The sequence below is a fragment of the Rattus norvegicus genome, chromosome 9, assembly GCF_021556685.1.
Source record: "Rattus norvegicus strain SHRSP/BbbUtx chromosome 9, alternate assembly SHRSP_T2T, whole genome shotgun sequence".
NCBI classification, from domain to species: domain Eukaryota; kingdom Metazoa; phylum Chordata; class Mammalia; order Rodentia; family Muridae; genus Rattus; species Rattus norvegicus.
In genome coordinates this window covers 119,302,767-119,312,797 of record NC_141542.1, presented here as the reverse complement: position 1 = coordinate 119,312,797, position 10,031 = coordinate 119,302,767, and positions in this window count along the sequence as shown.

The window sequence follows — 10,031 nt, the reverse complement described above, 5'->3', positions numbered from 1 at the left end:
TGTTTGATGTACCCACCATTGTGTTTTTCAATTGTCTTTACTTATCATTTTTTGGGTTCTATAGAACTGTAAAAATGGCATGAAACTGCTTCCATGTGGGAATTTGGGTCGGTCTAAATCTGTATTCCTGAGCCTTGGTCACTCAAAATGGCTCCAGAATAAACGATCTTGTACTCCCTTCGAGATGAGGGCTTTAGATTTGCACTGACAGTGGGCTGGAAAGACGGCTCAGTAGTTAAGAGCACTGGCAGCTCTTCTGAAGGACCAGGGTTTGATTCCCATGTACAAATAGTAATTCTCAAACACGTGTTACTCTAGTGCTAAGGAATCCGACCACCCTCTTCTGGCTTCATGGGTATCAGATGTGCATTTTGTCCACAGACATATATAAGACGAGACACCCATGCGCATTAAATAATAGCATTCTTTTTAAAGAATAAGACTTTAAATAAATGAGGGAGTTCTATGTGGTAGATTGTGAAATCCAATTCATAGTAGAAACCTGTAATAGCAGTGTCAAAAAAATAGAAGTAAAGAGACAGTAAAACAGGAAGAGGAACTATTTATGACAATGGGGTCATTAGGCACGGGAAGGAAAAGGAATGCAAAGATAAAATCCTTTGTATGCATTGCTGGCTTCAGGATTGATAGTTACCATGAAACAGAAATGCCGGTCAGAAAGAAAAACCACTCGCTGACAGAAAGGTTAAAAATGCCAAACAGGATTCACTAAACACCCAGGTGACAACGGAAACCAGGGAAGCTTCTGCAGAAACAAATGAGGAGCCTGTGCTGTGAGATGGCTCAGAGTACAAAGGTGCTTGCCGTGCAAGTCTGGTGTGACCTGTGTGCACCGCCTCTGAAATTCACCTGAAGGAAGATCCCCAAAGCTGTCTGTCCTCCGACCTCTGTACATGTGCTGGAGTGCTCACATGCACACAGGAACACATGCATACACTGTGTACTTGCATGTGCAAACAATGGCAATACATTTTAGACTCTTCAGAACGCCGTAGGTGGGGTACACTTTGTATGAGCTGTGGAAGAAATGTTTGCCTCACTTGTTTTTCTGAGGACTGTGGTGGCCTCACACTCATCCTGTACAAGCCAAAGATGGTCTTGTACTCTGCTCCTTCTGAGGGCTGGGAGGAAAACACGTGCCACCATGCCCAGCCTCTAGGGACACTCTTGAGTCCTCTTTACAACTTGGGATACACTTGAGTTTATCAAGTTTCATTGGGGGCTCACGTAACGGATCAAAGGTGAACACGGACCCAGCCGAAAGCTTAATGATCTGTAAGCTTCCTGATAAGTATCCCTTGCTACCAATAATCCACTTTCCTGAGTCTTAACCCACTTCCACAGGAAAGGGAGAGTATCTAGTAGTGGACTCAACGGCTTCCCAGCACAGAGCTAAACAAGCAGGCTGAGAATCTTTGCTGTCGGTGGCATGTGTTACAGACTGGTGAGCATCATGTCTTTCTTCTAGTCAGGTTTCTACACCCACTAGCACAATGAGTACTCTAGAGGATGTCAGTCACTTCTATTAAAAGTAATCCTTGAAGTATCTTCCGTGTCCTTAAACTGAACACTAAACATTATGATTTCAGGACAATGGAATACCAATCAGCAGAAGTTTTATGGAAACATACATAATAGGATATGAAATATATATATATATATATGTATGTATATCTATACATATATCTACACACACGCATGTACGTTTAGACAAATGAATGTGAGATCACAGATATGGAGAGATATTCCGGACAGCCACTAGATACAGAAATATACTTATGTAATTCCACCACGTGCATCTTTTGATACACTTTACCAGTACAAGTGTATATGACTCTCTCCGCAGGAGGATCTGATCAGCGAAGGCTGTAGCAGTGTGGTTATGGTTAGGCATACTTGTGTTTTCAAGTTCACACACGTTCATATCTCTTGAGATTTTAGATGTGACAAACATATCACCATAATACAAACCAGTTTTAAAAAGCAAAGATGTTTAATAAAACCTAATGCAAATGGAGTGAATGGCAGAAATAAACTATATCCAGGAAAAACTGGGAAGCTTAATCGTGAGAAATCATTGCTCGTTCCAAAACAGGGAGATGAGTGGTTTTCAATTGAAATAAGTGATATCTCCTGACTCTAAAATAATGCAACCGGAAATGAGAATCCACAACTGTGAGCTCATTGGCAGTCACACACGCTGACGGTCCAAACCACACGTCAGACTGGGGAGCCAATGGTTGCTCTTGAATCAACTTTCTAAATGAAACTTTTCTTAGGGAACTTTTGGAGTTCCCCATGAATATGCATCGACAAGACAGACGGCCTCTCTCCATCACTTCCCAAGCACACTCGCACACAGACAGCTCTGCCGTGCACTTTCAACATATGCTCACTCCTGAGGAGAATCTCATTCCATGACCCACCTAAAATATCAGCGTCTAAATGTAGACATTCTTCTCATTGGACTGGCTGTGCCAGCCACATCCGTATCCCAAGCAAATTTTGTGATACTGTGCAAAGGACAGGCTCTGGGGTGATGGAGGAGCCAGCAGATGTCTCTTCTGCTCCGGTGTGCCTGCTGTCCCTTCCTGAATGAATGCTTAGAAGAGGTTTTGCTGTGCCAAACTTTGTATTAACAATGGATGGAGTAAAATGGGAATTCCTGTGCCTGTCATGGAGAGAGAGTACACAAGATGTTGAGAAGCAACTACACAGACGAATGCTATACAGGGGACGCACACAGGTTGGTGTCACACTCCTGACAGGCAGGTAGGGAATCTCTGCCTCAGTTTCTCTTCCTTGGCAAGATGACTTGGCCTCCATTTCACTGTTTCACTTAGGATTTAAATGCAAGGCCTTTCATAAGTGTATTTCTACTGTATCAGCTACTTCTTTTGCCCCTTTGTAATTGTGTAAATTGATCCAAATTTAAGCGCCTTTAGGCAGGTTTGGAGGACTGGTGCTCAAGGCTATTTCTCAAATTTCCTTGCTTTTTTCTTTCTACTGTCCAGGATGAGAAAGATGCTACAGACCTTTTGAGTGGAAAATACTAATTTACACTTTAGAACAAAAAGATCGTTTCGTGAGAAAAAGCAGCCATAGGGCTCTTGCTTAAAGTCGCTGTGGAAATAATGAAGCAGCTTCGTGGAGCTGCTGATTGGTTGTCCGTGCCCACAGACGTGGGGGCTTAGGCTACCGTGCTGGGAGATTATCGCTCTCAGGACTCTTGGCTCTGACTCCAAGGACACCTCACTGTCTAGGCCGAACAGGCTTTCTATGAGATGAAGACTGACGTAGTCAGACATTGGGAATATAAAGATAAGATTCTTGAATCTGAGAAACATGCCACAGATGTTACAAAGAATATGTGAAGATTCAAAAACCACATTGTACTAAATGCCTCTTGAAAAAGGAGCCAGAAAAGTGAAAATAGGTATAAAAATACTATGATCTCATTCGTGAAATAAATAAGGGAATAAGAACACATACATACCTGCTTATCAACAGAGAGAGAGAGAGAGAGAGAGAGAGAGAGAGAGAGAGAGAGAGAAAGGGAGGGGGGAGAGAGAGAGAGAGAGAAAGGGAGGGGGGAGAGAGAGAGAGAGAGAGAAAGGGAGGGGGAGAGAGAGAGAGAGAAAGGGAGAGGGGAAGAGAGAGAGAGAGAGAGAGAGAGAGAGAGAGAGAGAGAGAGACTACATCCTTTACAAAATCTACACATTGTAGGCCCAACCTCTATATTTCAAAATGTGACCATATTTGGATCTGGATCTTTAACATAAAAAACAAATGAGACTTTTGGGCCTTTACAGCAATCTAACTGGACTGGATCCCCCTTGAGAGATTAGACCACAGTCAAGATACCAGGGCAATGAATCTGTGGACAAACAGGCAGCTCCGTGATGAGCCCCAGGCAAGCCGGCCACAGGTAAGCCACGGTGCCTCCAAGGAAAACAGGCTACTATGTATTGATCTGAACTTCCAGCCCCGAGAACCTTGAGAAAATAAATATCCATCACTTAATCCACACACCCTGTGGTGTTTTGTCATGGCTATCCTGGTGAACTAAATTTAAAGGATAAAATAGAAAACAATGACCTTAATAACCTCTATGGAATTAGGGAACGAGGCATGACCAAGGTTCGGGGAGGAACTTCATTCCTCTCTTTGTAGCAATTTGCAGTTCTGAGAAGTTTGGAAGCCTGCTGATGTTCTACAAATTTAAAATAAGTTCAAAGCAGCCTGGGTGAGACAGGGGGAGGGGGGACACTAAAACAGAAAACAAAGGGCAGCAAACACATGGTATCCTACGCCATGGATGTCATGGCCATAGTGAGGGAGGGAGAACTGATGCCAGGAACTTCCAAACGGCAAGCATTTGTCTAGATGCCCCGAGTCTTGGTTGCTAGTTAAAACAGGTAATTACCAAAAAAAAAAAATCCTAAACTTTATTAGGTTTATTTGTGCAATAGTGATTTGCGCAGATCAACCTGGGAGCTGTGCTAGATGCATTATTCAGAACTAAGCGAAGGAATACATGTGTTTATACTGTTGACAGCAAGGCTATCACTGTGGAAAACGGGACCTACAGATACAGAGCTAAAAATAAAGACAAGAACTCACAGGGATGATTCAGAATAGGAGGCCCCAGTGTGAATCCACGCCTCCTGAAACGCATGTGCTTATGTATCCGTACTTATATAAAATGTGTGTGTTTATGTATGATAAATACTTAAATTTTCTAGTCTTGTCCACTGAAAACACCTAAAGAAACTACCATGTGGTGGTTTGAATGAGAATGGCCCCAGAGGCTCATGGATTTGAATGCTTGGTCCCTATTTAGTGGAACTGTTTGGGAAGGATTGGAAGGTGTGGTCTTGTTGGAAGAGGTGTGTCATTGCGGATGTGCTTTGAGGTTTGACAAGTCCACACCATTCCTGGTAGCTAGCTCGCTCTCTCTTCTGGCTTTTGTCTCAAGATGGAATCTCTCAGCTACCGATCTGGCACCAGCTACCTGCCTGCTTGTTGCCATGCTCCCAGCTATGATGGTCATGAACTCCCTTGCCTTCTGGGACCACGTACCCCACATTACAAGCTGTGTTTTATAAACTGCCTTGGTCATGGTATCTTACCACAGCAATGAAAAGACGACAAAAACACCACAGCAGCAACAAGCACACTCAACCTGAATATCTCAGTGTCTAATCTTTCTCACTAAAAGAAACAAAAGCTTCCTAGAGAAAGAGTCTCGCTCACAAGACTGAAGCAGAATAAATGCAAGATTGGTGCATAATGTTTTAATGTGCCAGAAATAAAATATGCTAAAACAAAGAAAAAGAAAAACAAACAAACCAAAAAAACCAAAAACCAGAAGGACTTGGAGGAGATAACATTGACCAAATCTAGAACAACTCCAGTGACAAAATAGCTGAGAATAACCAAGAATGATACAAAATGGGCACAAAGTGAACATGGAGAACTTCACCAGGTGAACTAAATTCACATTGTACATCGGGAGCAAATAAGTGTCTCGTTTGCTCACAGAAACATGCACTGAAAAGGATACAATGTTTGTATGTATCTGTCCAGGAGTGTCTAATTTGAATTAAACAAGAGAAGCTAGGGAGATGGCTTCGTCTATTATGTGCTGTAACTTTATTTTTTTTCAAACCTTATTTTTAAGGATGGTTCTTAAATGGCTTAACCTCCCTTTAGCCTGCCACCTACCAGAGGGGAAGAAAGGATATGAGGGAAGTGGACCTGTTTAGAAGGCTCTTTGGAGCAACTCCCATCTGTGTTGTCTAGAAATTGGCAATACAGTAGACAGATTAGCAACTGCAGATTGATCCACTCACAAACACCTCATAGAGACACCAGTCAGGTTAGCAAAAGTGGTGACACAGCCTAGCAGAGACAGCCAGGACTCAGCCTCGGCACATGTCAGCAGGAGGGACCAGGAGGGATGCCAGGAGAAGTTCGAGGCTATGCCTCTCTTAGAGAAGCAAAGATCAGCGAAGACAGGAGACCCACAAGCATTGCACAACTAGCTCTATAAGCAAGCTCCCTCTCCATCACTGTCTGTCGAGTCCTATTTATGCCCTCTAAACACCATGTGTCCTCCACAGGTCTTGCCTCAGCACACAAGTCTATCTCAGCTGACATCACTCTGCCAATCAGCCCAAGTCCGCTGAAGCAGCAGGAAACTGCAGCACACCACCGGAAGTTTTTCAGTGCTTTTCCTTCTATGGAGTCCCAACAAATGTGACTCAACTATAAATGCAGCTCAACTATGAAATGTAAGGCAGGCCAATACATGCATGGCGTTAGCAAAGAATCCATCATCACATGTCTTTTCACGTGCTTGCTTTAGCAGAACATCTTTTCACCTGTATCTGCTTCAGGTAAACATTCCTTCATGTGTTTGCCCCAGCAAAACCCACATAAAGGCAGTTGATAATAGGGGAAATGGGGGCTCCATAAGGAGGAGGAGAGAGGTTAATATGGGGGAAGGTGGGAGGAGACTAAAGACTAGCAGGATACAATCGATGTGGTAGGGGAGAAGGTAAAGAGGGGCTCCTTAGAGAGGGGGGACAAACATATAAAAAGGAGGGAGGTAAAATAACAACAGAAATGGGTGAAAAGGTCACAAAGAATCGTACTTAACTCTTCACCTAAAAAATCCTACTACTCCCATAATTCTCTGAATAAATAGACATATACACTTCTAATGAACCTTTTTCATCTGGGAAGACAGCACTCCCTCCGAGAGGTGAAGACCACCTAACAAAACTCCCAACAACAGACAGGAGAAGCCCTCTGTTGAGTTGTTGGTCAGGACTAACAGACTCCCAAGCACACAGCCTCCTGCCATTGCCCTTGGCTATCCCCCAACTATAGAAGGCAATAAACTTCAGGGGGTCCCTGAGCTGGAATTGGTCTGAATGCTTCCTCTTCGAGGAAAAGCTTTCGAGGTAGCAGAAGGCACTGTGTAAGTTTCCAGAAGAGAAAGGAAACCCAGTTCTGACACCTTCAAACCATCTCAATGACCAGCATGGCACAATAACCTTCCAGGGGGGATAGTGGTACAGCATTAAGCCAGAGGGATAGCGTGTCTACACTGGAAATCTGGCTGTCTAACCAGTGCTAGTGAAATCACAGTTTCTGAGAGAGAATCCACAACCATTAGTTCACCAAACCAGCATAATTTCTACCAACAGTTATAAACATTTGTTCTTATTCCCACAGGTGAGTGTAGTCTTCACTCCTCATCAAGGAAAGTTCTCTTTGCAATAGACCATGATTACTGCAGGAAACCACAGCCAATGGAATGGCAGAGCTGCTGAGCCCCAGTCCCAGTGGATACATCTTCAACAGATTTCCACACCTAAAGCCCCGGGAGGGTTTCAGAAAGAGAGTAAACATTGTAACTAGAAGATCAGGGAGTTTGCTGTGAGATTGTGTTTCCTAGTGTAGTGAATAGAGCAACTCTTATAAAGAAAGCATTTACTTGGAGACCTGTCTACAGTTTCAGAGGTTTAGTCTGTTATCATGGCAGGGAGCATGGCAGCAGACGGGCAAGCATGGTGCTGGAGAAGTAGCTGAGAGGCCCATAGTCAGAGAACAAGAGTGAGAGCCTGCATGTATTGTGTGTGTGCGTGCGTGCATGTGCGTGTATGGTATGTATATATGTGTGTCATGTATGTGTGTGGTACATGTTTCCTTACAACGCTTTTATGGGATGTTGATGAAGGGACAAGATGAACCAGTTCTGCATTTAACTGCTGACCAGCGGTGGAGTGTGAAGTCTGTGCATCTGTCTCAAGTTCAAGGTCTTCCACTCAGTGTTCAATGTACAACTTTTGACTGGGACACGTTACCTCTACAACACACCTGGGAGTAAGTCCTGGCATGGACAGGATCAAGTCTCAGAGGGGGAATGTGTCCCTGGGTCAGGACTCTGTTGCCCAGCGTGCTCTTCTCAAAGCTGTCTTCACTGGGAACCTTGTGTAGCACACACTCTAGCTGGTCTAACCCACAGCTGCTTCCCGGAGCCTGTGTTCCTGGTCTGCTTTCTACATACACTCCACGTTCTGCTTTTTTCTCATCTAGTGTCACCTTTCAGCTCATCCTCCTTGGCCAGGACCCTTTGCTGGGTGACAACAGCAAAAGGAAACACTCTCTACCTGTTGGGGGTGGGGGTGTCACTGGCTCTATCCCAGGAAATATTAGGAGCCCCATTGGGATGAGCATTCTGAGGCTCACAAAAATGTGATGCTGGGAATTTTGATTAGTGTTGTTTTCTTACACTTTCTCCAACACATAGAATAGCTGGATCTGTCTTACATGTATACATGCACGGCCATATTTGTAGGTGTATCTTTTTTTTTTCTTTTTTGGTTCTTTTTTTTCGGAGCTGGGGACCGAACCCAGGGCCTTGCGCTTCCTAGGTAAGCGCTCTACCACTGAGCTAAATCCCCAGCCCCCTGTAGGTGTATCTTTACTTATACATGTGCTCATGTGTGCACACACATGTGTGTATGTGCCTGTAGGGGGGCAGTTTTTTGTGTGTATGTGTGTGTTGTGTGTGCACATGTGGAGGTCAGATGACAGTCTTAGTGCCTGCCCTCACCTTCTGTCTTGTTTGAAACAGGGTCCCTCCTGCTCGCTGTTTTGTAAAGCCAGACCACCTGGCCCCAAATCTTCTGGAAATTCTCCTGTCTCTCCCTCCCATCGCCGGGCTCATGGGTCTATGTGCTCCTGTATCTCATTTTTGTGTAGGTTCTGGGGAGCTGAACTCAAGTACTTAGGCTTCCATAATAATGTTTCCCTACTGAGCCATGTCCCCAGACCCCCAACATACATATTTTAGTTGGAGTGTTTCTGTGGGATTGTTCAAGTACATATGTTTGTGAATGGGGAGGAGAGGTGGCTAGGGGCTATGGCTGGGTCACAATTTTTGTGTTCTGATTCTCAAACTTGTGTAGTATTTTAGACGGCTGGGTCATGGGTACCCACCTATTGGGAGCTTACTGACATCCTCGTCTGAAAGCATAAAACTCAGCATTCAAATGATTAACGAGAAGGCTTCTGGGGCTCTGGTGGCCGCCACTCCTCTTATCTTCTACCACTTTGTGACTGAATTTAAAGCAAGCATTGTCTTGCTGGTACATTATGTCCCTGTGAGATACACTGGTTCCCGTATATCACTCTGAATTTTAAGACTGCAGCTCCCAGTGCAGAGGGGCTGTAGGAATCCGAGTGTCACACACACTCACACACCGTTGTCATCTCTGACAAGGCACACTATCGGGAAGATACAGCCTGTCTCCTGTGAGCAGTTAAGGGAAGCTCTCTCTAGTAACGGCTCAGGCTCAACATAATACTTCACTAACGTTAGTAAACATGGCTGGCGGCTGTCAAAATAAACCTCGGGTACAGGTCTTCCAACTGGCCGCAGGCATATAGGCTGAGGCCACTCTTTTGTGTCACACATCCTTGCTCTGGTCAGGGATTGCAGTTGCATTCGACGGCCGGCTTTTGACCTGTGTCTTGCAGCTGGGACCTCTCTCTATCTGCCAGGCAACAACAAGCTCAAATGCCTACAAGGCAGAGGCAAAACCATTTCTCCGGTACGTATGTTCCTACTTGGAAGGACTCATACGGTAAGGTCCTCGTCATCACTGTGATTTCTGAGGAAAGTTTGCTCAAACGTACCTGAATTGAGATCGTCTCAATGGAAGTTAGGAGAGAAGTTTGAGGAACCTGCAAAGGACAGATCCACACCATTGATGGGGTGGAGAAACCTTTCCTCACTAACTGGACTTCCTATGTGGCCTCCTAGGATGTAAAGCTTGTTAGCTTCTGGCTTTTAAAAGGCAAATACGAATACACAATGTCTCATATTATAACTTATGTATTATAAATAAATATTATAAATAAATTCTTATATGAATGGATAATTACAGCATCATAAACAGAATAGACTGGTTAGACAATGAGGTTATGTATGG